General features: G+C 39.1%; 1 protein-coding gene across 12 annotated transcripts in view; it reads right to left on the bottom strand.

Annotated features, from left to right (window-relative positions):
- Nucleotides 1-15,311, bottom strand: part of LMO7 (LIM domain 7) — a 110,424-nt gene that overhangs the window by 62,470 nt on the left and 32,643 nt on the right. The window lies entirely within an intron of this gene.

The following is a 15,311-nucleotide window of genomic DNA, read 5'->3' as shown; positions in this document are numbered from 1 at the left end:
AAAGTTACTCTCATTCTCCAATTTAAGATTAGGCCCCAACCACCTGCATACAGATGTTCTATAAATGGAAAGGGATCTTTGTGACGAAATACTGTAAACAGTGAGCAGTCTTGGAAACACTTTATTTATATCAGATATTCTCAAGCAATAAGCAGCAGAAACAAGGATACATGTGATAAACATTGAATAGGGAATGATCCCACACCTTAGGGTGGTTTCACATTGGTGGTTTTTTTTCATGTCAGTGTTTTCCCACTGAACCCATTCTGTCTTATGGACACATACAGATTGGATTTCTCTTCATGGCTTCAATGATTTTTCATTGATGTCTACATGACCCATTCTGGTCAGTTAAAAAGCCAATTGAAAAGATTAGAACCTGTTCTTTTTGTGTTCACTGACAACAACTGTTCAGTGGAAAAAAAAAATTGAAAAGAATGGTTCAGTAAGACATCCGTGAAAAATCACTGAAGCCAGGAAGAGAAAACCAATCTGTATGTATCCATGAGCCAAAATGGGTTCAGTGAGAAATCACAGATGTGAAGAAAACCAATGTGAAACCACCCTAACTTGGTTCCATTAAATAATTCCATAATTACAGTATTTTTCGGAATACAAGGCGCACCGGAGTATAGGGCCCACTATCAATTAATGCCTGCTAAAATGTCTAGGTCCATATATAAGGCGCACCGGATTATAAGGCGCACCTGATTATAAGGATGAATGACCAGCAGGTGGCAGACCTGTGCACAGTTCAAGGCAGCTGTTGTCTGTAAGTACGGTTCATATATAAGGCGCACTGGACTATAAGGCGCACATTTGATTTCTGAGAAAATTAAAGGATTTTTAGTGCGCCTTATAGTCCGAAGAATACGGTAGTTAATTGTTTCAGAAATTATCTACATTTAACTGTGCTGTGCATTTTCTTTGAGTAATTAAATGGCACCACTGTGGAACTTGATTTTGTTGAACCAACACTCACAACGTCAGTTTTCATAGATATACTGTTTTTCAACTACAACACCCACCTGGCCAACTACTCCAAATTTTAAATAGTAATAAAAGTAAATTGTAACTCCAGAAAAATAATTTTTTTCATCCCAGGGATTGGATTTTCATTATCATAGCAACAAGCACATAAAATATACATTAAATTACTCTTATGTTAACCATTACAGCCTTGGGCTAAATTTAAGTAAATTACCAGCATCCAAAGAGCATCACCAAAGGTCAAAGTGGCCACAGAAGTTGTCTGTAAGTCGGGTGTTTTTAAGTTGGGGAATGCATGTATTCTAATTAGTAGTTTTCTTATGTATTTGTAAGCCAAAACCAGAAGTGAAGTCCAAAATAGAGAATACCTAAAATGTGAATTTTGCAGCGCCACCACAACGTCCCAAAAAGAGGGTAAACGTTGGTCGATACAATTGACTCCTGTGCCCTACTAATGAATTGCGCACATGCTACACTTGATTATTGGGATTTAAAGACTGCTGTAAAAACTCTGATCTTGATACATGTCAACCATATTTCACAAAATATATCAAAAAGGTGCAAACTTAAATCAAACTGAGTAAAAGGAGCCAAAACTTTATAAAAATTAAGCCGCTGTCAACATATACATACACATAGGTGCAGAAACAACCAAATTCTTAGTTCCTCCACACACTTATCTTTTCACAAATGGTAAACACAAAGTGCTGACACCTACTATAACCCATAGGCAAATAACATGAATATCACATGGAAGAAATGGTCCCACCCAATCCATTTGCTTTACAGGATGTTTAATCTAATCATCTGTCATGCTGCTTTGCCTATGTAAGGAAGCCTACCTGGCATAGGAGTAGAGTACACAAAGGCCTAAGAGTCCTGGCAATGTAAACTCCCAGCTAGAAATGAAAGTAAATATCAGCCGCTCACATACAAAAGAAAGGCTGTAAACAGAGGTGTTCATGTTATAGCCAGGGAAAAGGAGCAGATATGTATTTAACCTTTTAATGACAGGGTTTTAACAACTAGGCATTTTTTAGTGAATTTTCATACCGTTTGGTTTAAAGGACCATCACTTTTATTTGGTTGCTACCGAAAAACTCTTTTTTTAAGTTTAATTTTTTTTACTTTTTTTTTGTGGCGAGTTAACCCCTTCCCGCCGCGGCCCTTTTTCGATTTTGCGTTTTCATTTTTCACGCCCCACATTCAAAAATCTGTAACTTTTTTATTTTTCCATGTACAGAGCTGTGTGATGGCTTATTTTCTGCGTAACAAATTACACTTCAAAATGGTGGTATTTAATATTTCATGCCATGTACCGGGAAAAAAATTCCCAATGCAGTGAAATTGGTAAAAAAACGCATTTGTGCCGTATTCTTGTGGGCTTGGATTTTACGGATTTCACTGTGCACCCCAAATGACATGTCTACTTTATTCTTTGGGTCGGTGCGATTACGGGGATACCAAATTTGTATAGGTTTTATGTTTTCATACATTTAAAAAAATGAAAAAAAAAGACTTTTTGGTATGTATGTATGTATGTATGTATGTATGTATGTATGTATGTATGTATGTGTGTAGTAGCTTTTATCTTCTAAACTTAGTTTTTAGCTTTCCAAATTTATTCAAAATTATACATTAATTCCTTCGTGTGACAGTCATTTCCAGCCAATGGAGTGACTATGGCAATGTTTTCTAAAGTGTAGAGAGGGATTTTTTTTATTTTATTGGAAAATGTTTATTTGAAAATATTGATTAATAGTGTGTGTGTGTGTGTGTGTGTGTGTGTGTGTGTGTGTGTGTGTGTGTGTGTGTGTGTGTGTGTGTGTGTGTGTGTGTGTGTGTGTGTGTGTGTGTGTGTGTGTGTGTCACTGCAGACTATGGACCTGCACAACCGGCCGTCAAAAAGTAGTAGGCGGTCAGGATCGAGTTAATGCTGTAAAATTGACACCAAAAAAAAAAAAAGATCACTTTAGACAGACTAATCTTTTACAAAGCCACTTTATTTACCAATTACTGAAGGCTGATATGTGACTTTACGGAGGTCACTAAGAGGTCTTAGATCAGACTTTTTTCCTTTTCAAAAAAAAAAAGTCAGGCCTGAGAATGACCTCACATGTCTAAAGGATCAGTTGGTCTTATTCTTTAAGTCTGGAAAGAAAATACAATCTAGGCTTCAACCACCTAAATGCCACAAGATGGTGGCAACCAGTAGGTTTTGCAGGGAAGGGGCTGCACTGGTGGGCTTTGCTCCAGCAATAATAATGATGGGCATCTTAATGAATCGGCCTACACAACTGTTCCTTTAGGTGTCCTGCATGGTAAAAGAAGTTAAAGGAAACCTACCACTTGTAGTGGCAGGTTTCCGATGGCAATACCGGGCACCAGCTCAGGGTGAGCTGGTGCCGGAGCTTATTTTAGTTAGTGTTTTAAACCGCGGTTTCGCGGTATAAAACACTTTTTAAACTTTATAGCCGGCGCAGGCAGGTACGCGCTCGGCGCTTACCGTGCACGCGGCTACATAGGAAGTGAATGAGAGCCGCGTGCACGGTAAGCGCCGAGCGCGTACCTGCCTGCGCCGGCTACAACGTTTAAAAAGTGTTTTAAACCGCGATACCGCGGTTTAAAACACTAACTAAAATAAGCTCCGGCACCAGCTCACCCTGAGCTGGTGCCCGGTATTGCTATCGGAAACCTGCCACTACAAGTGGTAGGTTTCCTTTAAAGAAAAAATTAGAATTCAAGAATTGATGTTTATTTATTTCTTAACCACCCAAAAAAAAAGGTAAAAAAAAAAGATAAAGTAATATACATTGGTACAATTTTCAAACTCTTGAAGGCACAGAAACAATTTTTGTTTCTAAAAAGCAAAATATGTAATAAATAAAAAATAATATTCACTTAAGAATAAAGAGTGAATAAAAGAATAATAATCTTATTATTGCTGTGTAATGAACATTGAAAAATTTTAAAGAAAATCTACAACCAAACAAAAGCATGAAAAACACTTACTCATAGACCCAGAAACTGCAACTGGGGTAATCTGTTTATATTTGTTATTCCTTCTAAAATAAACTTTTATAATTATGTGCTTGAACAGGTCTGGTGGGCGTTTGCAGAGTCTCTCAGTGCAGTAGGTTCACAGGCTGTTACAATTAAGGCCCCTTCCACACTTGCGTTTTCACGCGCGTGTTCTGTGTGTGCTTTTGACGCGCAGAACTTGCATTGCACTTTGACCCATTATAATCAATGGGCTTTTTCAGACTTGCATTTTTTTAACGCGCGTTTATATCTCGACATGGTCTACTTTTGCAAGTGACACGCGTGAAAAATGCACCATACAAGTCTATGGAGATGCATCAAAATCGCATTGCACTCTAAGACACATGCAAGTGCAGTTCAGTCCTGAGTCCTGCATTAAAATTGCATTGAAAATGTGCATGAAAAACAGACACTGAACAAACTGACTGAAAACTGAATGAACTCTTATGGAAAATGTTAGTTTTTCACTGACAAAACCCTGATCGCACCCTGATCAAACTCTGACATTATCTGCAATGCAAGTGTGGAAGGGGCCTAACAGTGCAGATCTCTCCTCCTCCTGCAGTTCGTTGATGCTACTAGAACACAAAGGCAGAGGAAGGAGGGGGAGATCAGGGGGAGGGCACGACATGTTCTGCTCATTGTAACAGCCTGTGATGCTGCAGCACTGAGGGTCTATGTAAACAAGAACCCTCAGGTTAATAAGCATAATTTTAGAAGGAGGGAGGGCATGGATAAGAAATAAATGAAGATTACCACAGTCACTTACTACGCCCTGGTGTCCCTGGTTTAACCATGCTTTATTTTGATGGTAGATTTTCTCTAAATATAAAAAGCCATTGGCATAAAAAAAAAAATTAAATTATATCTAGAAAAAAGTTAATCAGTTAATAAAAGTTAATTAATAAGCTGCATGTACTGCTCAACCAGGCTAATAACTTAAAATTGTAGCATTTCTAGAATCTTCTGTAGATGCTCAGGCATGTTCCATTGTATATTTTTTTACCTATAAAGTCATCTTGAAAAAAACATAATACAGATATTTCCATATTGAAGCATAAATATGAGTATTTCTTGAATACTTGAATTTATAATTTTTTTATTTACCGTAATAAAATTCAGGGCCTACAGATAATGAATATTTATCCCAGACCAGGAAAAAAAAAAAAAAAAAAAAAAAAAAAAGAGGAGAAAGCAATAATTAGCTGAATGCAAGTATGTGTTAAAATCAGAGTTTGCTGAGTAACTGGGTAGCTACCACTTAACCAGGAAGCTTTAACATATTTTCTGAAAACTCTGTCAAAGCAAATGTCACTTTCAATGACATCTTAAGAAAGCACTTTTTGTAGAGTGTATGCGTTAAACCAAGGAACAAGAGGTCTATATCGGGAGCAGTAAATCAGAGGGACAGAAGAACACACCACATACCTAGAAAAGATTAGAATAGAACCAGAAAAAGTGCAAAACTAAAACAAATATCCAACAGCAGCAACTATTCTCCTAGTATAGACAGAGGGAGAAAAGAAACACAACCTTTATACCATGTTATTTTTAGCTAAATTGGTAAAGTTCTGGTGCACAAACAAATTCATCAACATCCTGTCAGTTATGTATATTTCTATATTTTTACAATAGAAAATGCAATGTATATGACTCCTGGCTATCATGGTAGCTGTTCAATATCTTTAGAAAGATATGCAGGCACCTGCACTATGTGGAGAGCACTCAGTATGTGAGCCCTACCTAAACCCATAATGATACCACAGTATCACATTGGGGCATTAACACGAGGGAAAAACAACTCACAAATTAAAGCTTCATGCACACGACCACACAGCTAGGAGTTCCCCCTCACCCCTAATAGAAAGCCAAGCACACCGTGACCGAGTGGCATAGACCTCTATGGGGGTCAGGATATAGCCGCACATTGGGCACCCCTTTTACTGGCACCCTTACGGTTGTGATGGAGCCTAAGGGTGCGGTCACACAATAGCATTTTGATTCCGTTTTGAAACAGAATCAAAGCACACAGGGGCCGATCACATATGCGTTTGAATGCAAATGCATGCTATCGGCACCCAGTGTCTTGTACTGTCTAAATGCAAGACACCGGGTGCTGATTGCTGAACACATTGGTTTACATTCAAATGCATATGTGATCGGCAGTGGTCACCCCTGTGCGTTTTGATTCCTTTTAAAAACTCTATTGTGTGACAGGAACCTGAGTGTTAAAGACAAAAGAGCAAATGCTAACACAATAATTAAAACAATCATTAACAAAGACCAATGGGAGGGAAAAAAAAAAAGGAATGACTGATCTTTGCCTATGAGCTGTTTGATAAACCACAACCCTTCTGTAAATATGTTATGAGGACAGAAAGAACCTCCCTGCCAAAAGTTAGTCTTGGTGGATGATCCATAATGTTCTGGGGTTGCTTTGCTGTGTCTGGTACTGGAGGGTTTGACCGGATGACAGGAATCATAAGATTTTAGAGCAAAATGTCCTACCCAGTGTAAGAAAACTTTCTTTGAGCCAAATATCATGGGTCCTCCAGCAAGACAATAACCAAACACACACATCCAAAATTACATAGGAATGGTTGCAATGGAAAAGTAGGAGAAAATCCCAACGGCAAAGTAGAAAGCTTATAGTTGGCTACAAGAAATGTATGGAGGCTGTCATCAATGCCAAAGGTTTTGCGACCATTGCTGCAGATGTGGTTTATTCTGTTCTTAAAAATTGGAACAACTGAAGTTGTACTTAGAAGTATTACTTTGGGTCACTAATTAAAAATTCCGCAGTTTATTGTATACGTAATACGGTTAAAAAACAAATGTCCATCAAGTTCAACCAAGGAAGGGAAAGGATTGGATGAGGAAGGCATTTAAGGGAAACAATTCTATTTTAGAACATAACCATCAATTTTATTTAGAAGTAAAAAGGCATGTAGACCCTTCTTGAAGTTCTCTGCTGTCCCTGCTGTGACTAGGACCGGAGACAGGCAATTCCACAGATTTACACCTTGTGTTCTTCAGAGGGAGACAGTTCCCCCTAGTCTTATTTTTTGATTTCACCCGGAAAAACATATTTTTTGTATGGACCATTCATTTATTTATATAAATTAATCATGCCCACGTCGTTTCTTTTCTAGACTAAATAAATCATATTGTTTAAATTTTTCCTTATAACTGAGACCCTCCATATCAATTAACATTTTTGTGGCTCTTCATTGTACCCTCTCCAGCTCTAGGGCATCTCTTTTATGGACTGGAATGGTGCCTAGAACAGGATGGCATATTCCAGGAGTGACCGAGCCATGCCTTGTACTCTGGTAATACTACATGCCTATCCTGTGAGTTCATACCACTTTTAATACATGACAAGATCTTGCTGGCTGTAGCGGCAGCTGATTTACATTGCATGTGGCCATTTATTCTATGATCTACCAGTACACCCAAATTATAGCGGGCCAAGCACAAACCCTGGAGAATACCACTTTTAACTGGTAACCATTCTGAGTAGGAAACGTTGACCGCAACCCTCTGGATACGATCCTCTAGCCATTTTTTAATCTAATTGCAAACTATTCATTCCAAGCCAATAGACCTTATTTTACCTATTAGGCGTCTATGACTGCCTTTGTAAAGTCTAAGAACACAATATCCACAGCAGCTCCTCCATCCAGGCATCTGCTTACCTCTTCATAGCAGCAGATAAGGTTAGTCTATCTTTATTAAACCAATACTGGCTGTCACTTATTGTACTATTTGATGTCACATACTCCTGTATGTAATCTTCCAGTACAAGAATGAAACTCTTACATCTTTTAAAAAAAGAGATTAGAGAGGATGAATCAGCTTCTTGAACAATATCTGTGGTCCTGGGAATTCTTCCAAGTACACTGAATCATTGCCAGTGTGGACAGTCGAATAGCACCTGCTTCCAGTCACAAATAACCATCTTAGAACATTTATGTAAAAAATAAAATAAAAAGGTATTTCATGTGTTTTGATTGCATTTTACAGTCTAAAATGCCATACCAAGCCAGTCATGATATTAAAAACTTATGAAAACCAAAACCAAGAACTGGTAGTGTATCAAAGAATCTCATGCTGAATGAGAAATCTGGGGTAGTTTAAGATTAAGTCTAGTCTAACTTTGCACCTAAACATTTGTGTCCCATGCCCAATTTCCCTGACAAACACCTGTCTTACTAGTCATAACAGCCCCTAAAAAAATTGACTGCGGCAAACACTGTCCAAAATTGACTGACAACAGTTATGAAAGTCTGAAACCAGTCTATATATCTTGATAATTTGTACTGTAGGAGGATTATCTCTTTTTGAAAAAGGGGCAAATACGCCAAAATTTTTCTGCTGTACACTATTCCATCTTTGGCTATATCGAACCTTGTTTTATCTCTCCATTGTACAGCTAGGTCGCTCCTGAGGTATCTGTAAAATGGAGCGTGGCAGCATATATCACTTAGCTCATATGAGGTGGAGAAAGGAGTCTACATAGGCAGCAGCAGCAGCTTGTGAATGGCTGCAGTGGATATTCAGGGAGTTTCCCCCAATGATGTAACTGAGGACCTCCCTGAGTTTACACTCTGTGGAGGCCAAGGGAAGTAGGCAATGGAATTGCATCTGTCACCCATAGATTCCAATGGTCTCTGCTGACAGTTTACATCACTCAGCAGGAGGGAGCATCCTGTGTTTCCTGCAATATGCAACATATACTGTGAAGACGGAGGTAAAAAGGTTTCCAAGCATGAATGTAATCATAAAACAATCTGAGCCTCTATGATCCACACAGAAAGAACATGGCCAAATTGTGCACATTTCATGATATTCCCCCTCCCACCACCAGTGCACAATGGGTCCAATATACTAAGAGGTTCTGGCCTGGTGTAGAAATGTGCTATAACCTGCGCCTGGCTTTACATCCCACTCCGTGTCCAATTAGTGTGAGATTTGCGCAGGTGGGAAAAAAGTAACTCCCAGATTTTGAAAGCCAAGATACATTCCTCCATGGAGTTCATAAGACTGCTGCAGACTCTATTTTACTACTCCTAGACAACCCTTTTAAGTAGTGTACACAAAGCAATCAATTTCAGTTCTGTACTTATTGAATATAATGAATTGTCACATATATGTAATCCAACATTCCTTGCCTTTAACATTTTTTTAAAAAAAAACTAGGACAACCCCTTATATGTTTTAGTTTCTGAAAAAGAATAAAAGTAAATCTTTCAAAAAGGAAATAAAAAAATTCTTTTAAAAGTCAATAATCAACAAGAAAGGTAGACCTTAGAGCGCATTTCACCCTGTCAAAGAATCTTGGAATTTATTAGTGTAGCAGCAATATACAATCTCTTAGCAACACATTGAGATAAATATGTGTACATGTCTAGGGTGTTATGCAATCTCCAGTTCTCACAGCAATCCTTATTAGGAAAAAGATATGACAGTTATGTTACACGGGTAACACACACCCACTACAGCTATGCTGAAGGTGTCCTGCCTAGAAGTCACTATTAAATGAATGATTTATGATACAAGATTAAACATAAGTGGGATGCATCAAGACTTACCCACAAGACTTACCACTTTGGAAATATTCTTACTGCGTCATCTAGAAATCACAATTTGCCCCCTGTCAAAGTTGCTCATATCCTTTTAAAAATCTATTACATTCTGCATCAAAGATATTAAAAAAAAAAATCAAGGACTGGCTGTTCACTTGCTGCCCAAAACAGCTTTAGCAGATTCCCAAGAGAAAGAAGGTTTTCCACCTATACTTTAACGCTATGACTGATCAGTAAACAGGTTATTTATGTATAGGACATGGAATAAATAGGTTTTTTTCTTACCAAATGGGTGCACTTGGGAGACTGTACTTGTATCTTGTACAAGTTGTAAAGTTACAGTACATTATTGCACAGCTGGAAACAAAGAAAGCTTTGGAGTGTCAGCTTTCTGTCCTTTTGTGAGAAAGCCACTGATCGCCGACTTTGCTTCCAGCAGGAATCTAGAATAACATTTTGGCCCCCTTACAAGATGTGGAGATAAAATGAACAATCTGAATTTCTGTCTCTTTAGATTATGTTTGGCGCTGTGTAGCAAATACTCAGGTTCTAAAAGCCTAAATTTGCAAAACAAAGAACAAATCATACCCCAAACTGGCATTAAAAGTTAGATTTATTTTCATAAACAAATTCTAACAACATGGACAGTTACCATAACTAACATTCCCCACAAAGATGGAATAGCGGCATGTCGGGCACACATAAACATAACATACAGACAGACAGAACTGGTCATAGAGATCAGACAATTTGTGAACACCCACAACGATTTCTTATTTGGAGAGGATCTGTACCTACAGTGTATAGGAACGTCAATAGGTTCTCGGTGTGCACCATTGTATGCTAATCTTTTTATGGATGAACTGGAAGGTGCTTACTTATCTACATGCACCACAAAACCCAAGATCTAAATCCATTACGTTGATGACACATCTGGACTGCAGGTAAGGAGGCCCTGCTTCAAATCCATGAGGGCTACAATAAATTTTCCCCCACTATCATTCTGAAATTAAGTTATTCCGATAAGGAGATACACTTTCTGGATACCACAATACAAATTAAAGACAGACGCTTAAACACAACAATATACCACAAACCAAAAATCAGAACAGCCTATGTGAGAAATAACAGCTTCCACCACAAACACACAAGACAGTCCATCATATACATCCAGGCTATACGCTACAATCGTATCTGTTCAGATAAGACAGACCTGGAAAAACACCTGGAGCTCAGGGCCGAATTTCTCCAGTTGGGCTACCGACCAAAAGTGACCGACAACCAAATAAGTAAAGCAGCAGCCATCAACAGAAACCCTTTACTCACATATAAGGAGACCCAACAGGAGGCCAGAGAACCCCTAGTAGTCACTTACATCCCACAACTGGAGATTCTAGTCATACTGCCAAGGAACTCCAATTGATTCTGCATAAAGATACAAGTCTGAAAGAAATATCCGCAGTCCCTCCTCTCCTTTCCTTCCGAAAACCACCAAACCTGAAACAACAAGTCGTCCAGAGTGCCCCAAGAAGCCCTCCAGAAAATGGCTCCTCACACTGCCTGCAAAACAGGTTTAAAAGGTGTCATCACATTCACACGGATGACTATGTACCTGTACCTCAATCACAGCAGGTACATCAGATCAAGGGGACCTTTTCCTGCAGGTCCTCTAATGTGGTCTACCTTATTATGTGTCAGCAGTGTCCAACCAAAGGACTTTATGTTGGAGAAACAGGTCAGAGACTCCATCAGCGTATGAACACAGATCTGATATTAAAAATGAAAGGAAAGATCTCCAAGTGGCTGCACATTTCTCCAGAGAGGACCAAACTATGGAAGATTTGCAGATTACTATTTTAATGGGACATTTCAAGACAGAGGGAAAGGAAAGAATGGGAGTATAAATTTGTGAATAGATTTAACACCTTACAAAGTGGTCTTCACATTGATGCCAGCTTCATGACCTGCCATCTCTGACCTGGTAGCCACAGGTCGGGAAGTAAGACTGCCAATTAAAGACACCATGTAGGCATGTGGAGTCTTCTAGCCATGGATGCTCCACTAAGGGGACTGTGGGAAAATATGCAAAGTTTTCCAAGATGGGATAAGGAAAACCACACCTCTTTTAGCTACCCTATAAGGCAGCTCCCTTGACATCAAGCATGACCTACAAGAGGCCTTATGACATGCTGCAGGATTAGAACCAATCCAGTATATCTATTCCAGAAGGAACAGATTCCGAACTTTAGACAGCAATGTTTCCACCTGATTGGGTCTCCTCAGTACAGCATAAGGAGCTGGTTTGGCTGGGTCAGAGGCTTGTGACTAGGGTCAGGAAATAAGAGTCCTCCTTACGTAGACTGCCAATTAAGGCCACAAGCAGATAATAGCCAGGGCTCTCTTGTCACTCCTCACAGGTTTTTAGTCTGTTTATTACCATCCTGACATAAATAAGGTGTCCCTGGTATTTATCAATCTGTTGTGTTAAAGGAAACCTACCACCACAGATCTATCTATTAAGGTAGATTGGGTGGTAGGTGACTATTGTATATGAGGATAGCCCTGTATCTATTTCAAACTTTTATACCCCCAATATTCTAAAACGGCTACTAGGCCATGGAGTAGCCGGAGATGAGGTTATGTGGCGCGGCTAATCCACGCTCCAGTAGCCTCTTTGATCCTCATACTGGCATATCTTCAGAGAACGCAGGCCTGAGGCTGCATGGTCACTGCTCCGAAGCCAGAGCTACAGCGCATGCGCAGAACTCCGTAGCTGCATGCCGAAGATATCTGGGTAGAGGATCAAAGAGTTTACTGGGGCATGGAGAAGCCGTGCCGTGTAGACTCCGCTCCATCTACTCCACACCCCAGTAGTCTCTTTAGAAAATTAGCATATTAGGGGAATAAAAGTTATAAAAAGATACAGGGGGGCACAACAGAGGTACCTATCACCCGATATACCTTAATAGGTAGATTCGTGGTGATAGCTTTCCTTTATAGCTTTTTTTTTTTATATTCTTTGATGTCAACTGCCTAGTTTGTATAAAATGGTGTGAATATAATTTTGACCTCTGCCTCAGCGCAACACTACAGCTTGTTATTATGCTGCAATATGATGCTGGATATGTTTTACTGCTGGGGTCCTGCGAGACCACCCTTCATGCTATGAGAACTATGTTTATATATTCTGTTTTTTGTTAATAAACGTAGATTAAACATAAAATGGTGTCAATTTACTGTCCTGCATAACATCATGTTTCACCATCAAATATACTTAGTTAGCCTCAAAAAGGTATTGCCTGATTTCTTCACTCTTTTGCTACCATATAAAACATTGGAATATAAGGCCAGTTCCACCAGGCAGGAGGACCAGAGCCTTTTACTATAACTGGCACAGTTTGCGCTGCCAGCAACATGATACATTCCCCAAATAAGTAGTTGGCTCAATGTCTATATTGCTACACAACACTGCTTCCCTTTAAAAGTGCAGGAGAGCTGCTACAGTTATTTTGTAGTACATCTTCCAGCAAAATCAGGAACACTGAGCCAAATGCTTACATGGTACCTGACAACTGCTTAGTGAAAGAAGTGTTGTGCTCTATCATGTATTGATAATCTTTTAACTATTACTTATTGCATCTTTGGCTCTCTGCAGGATATTGTCAGTTCTTCAACTTGCATATATTTTACTTTGGTTGACTTGCATCAGCTTTATTTTAGAGGAGGAAGTTTTCTTATATTTTGAAGAGAACACTGCCCCTGCAGGAGCCCCTTAAAGTACTTTGAGTGGGAACCCTAAAGATGTAATAATGATTGTGATTTTGTGCCACAGGTTAACAATCCTGTAAGAATGTGTGGTAAACAAAGGTATGTTTATAAGCAGAGTGAGTCTGACACATTTACATACACATCTTGGCAGATTAGTGTTAACAACCAATTACAGAAGACAACATATTCTACAGGGAAAAAAAAAAAAAGTAAAAAAAAGTAACAATTTCAGAGCTTGTTAACAATCCACCAGCCAGCTTTACTTCATGACTTTATATGGAGACAGCAAAATGTTATTTAGTCCCGGTACATAAATGAGATCAAGAATCACACTGCACATACTCTAAATTAATGTTACAAGTAATATTGGAACATTTCACACAAAAGTACAAATTAACTTTTTCAATTCCATTTTTAACTCAGTCTTTAAAAATGCATAACTTTTTTAATTTTTCCATCTACAGAGCTGTATGGGAACTTCTTTTCTGCATAACAAATTGCACTTCCTAGTTTAGACTCTAGCTATCATACGCCCCTCCCCAAGAAAAATTGTGACTCGCTTCTCTGCTCCCTTACCATTCCCCCTACTGCTGTCTGCTAGAAATATTGCGGCAGCAGTAAGACCATGCTCTGCTACTACAAGATTTCCATCAGAAGCAGCAGGGAGGCGGTGGAGGAGTGCTTCTGAGGGTGCATAATAACAGAGCGACACCCCTGGAAGCACTTGTGCTTAATTAACATAAAAATATAATTTAAGTAAGCAAACTACAAGACCAGAGCTGTAATCACACTGGAATCTACCCAACAGCATTAATTGTTAATATGCTGGTAGATTTCCTTTGCAGCAGATTGTGTTTGAGGGATGAGTACGGTAGGTTTTCCTTGAAAGGCAGCCCCATTAACATCAGGCATGACTTTCAAGAAGCCAAGTGACATGATGTGGGATTAAGCCAAACCAGTATGTCTATTCCAGAAGAAACAGCACTGTTTCCACATGGTTGCTTCTCCTCAGTACAGTGTAGGGAACTGGTTTGGCTGAGTGATATGCTATTGACTAGGGTAAGAGTTCTCACATCATGTCGTTACGCTTCTTCAAAGTCATGCTGGATGTTAAAAGGGCTGCTTTTCAAGGTAGCAAAATGAGGCATGGTTTTCCATGTCCCATACTGGAAAACAGATTTGCTTATTTCCCACAATGTCTTAATAGACGTCTCCATACAAGGCGGCCTGACCCTAGTCAACAGCCTCTCACTTGGCGAAACCAGTTCCCTATGCTGCAGTGAAGAGATGCAACCATGTTGCACCTCATATTTTAATTTATATTTAAATTTACATCAAAAATACGAAAAAAAGGGAGAGGAGATCTTACATCTTATGAAGAGGCGACGACATTTAGTCATTAGGTCTTGCTCCAAGTACAGTAGGTAAACTCAGCTTACCAAATGGACCCGTTAGAGTTGAAGACACCACTGAATTTGTGATGTACACTGGTTTCTTGGCTGCAGCCTCTCAAAGCCCTAAGTTTGGTTGGATCACAGTTTATAAAGTCTCAAGACAAATTGTATTTTATTGTCGTCATTCTGATTTCTTCACGTGATGAGCCAATATAATGGAGCCTGGATAAAATGTCCACCTGTTTCATGAAACACCATCACCGCTGACCTCTCCCCCTAATTGTGCGAGCATACTTTCACTTTGAGGCCACGACACTGCAAACAACCAGTTTTTCGGAAAACTTTGTTTGCAAAATGTGGTTTGCTTGGTCCAATTTCTTTCTTTTTTTAGCTTTCATCAACCTCCAATGTATCTGCATAACCTAATGCACAGCCTCTACATGACCTTTCTTTATCACTACCTGTATATTTCCAATCAGGATCAGGGATATGGAGCATGATTCAACTGACATTATAAAATACAATTTAC

Source organism: Engystomops pustulosus, chromosome 2 (assembly GCF_040894005.1).
Source record: "Engystomops pustulosus chromosome 2, aEngPut4.maternal, whole genome shotgun sequence".
NCBI lineage: Eukaryota > Metazoa > Chordata > Amphibia > Anura > Leptodactylidae > Engystomops > Engystomops pustulosus.
This window is presented reverse-complemented; position numbering and strand designations above follow the sequence as displayed.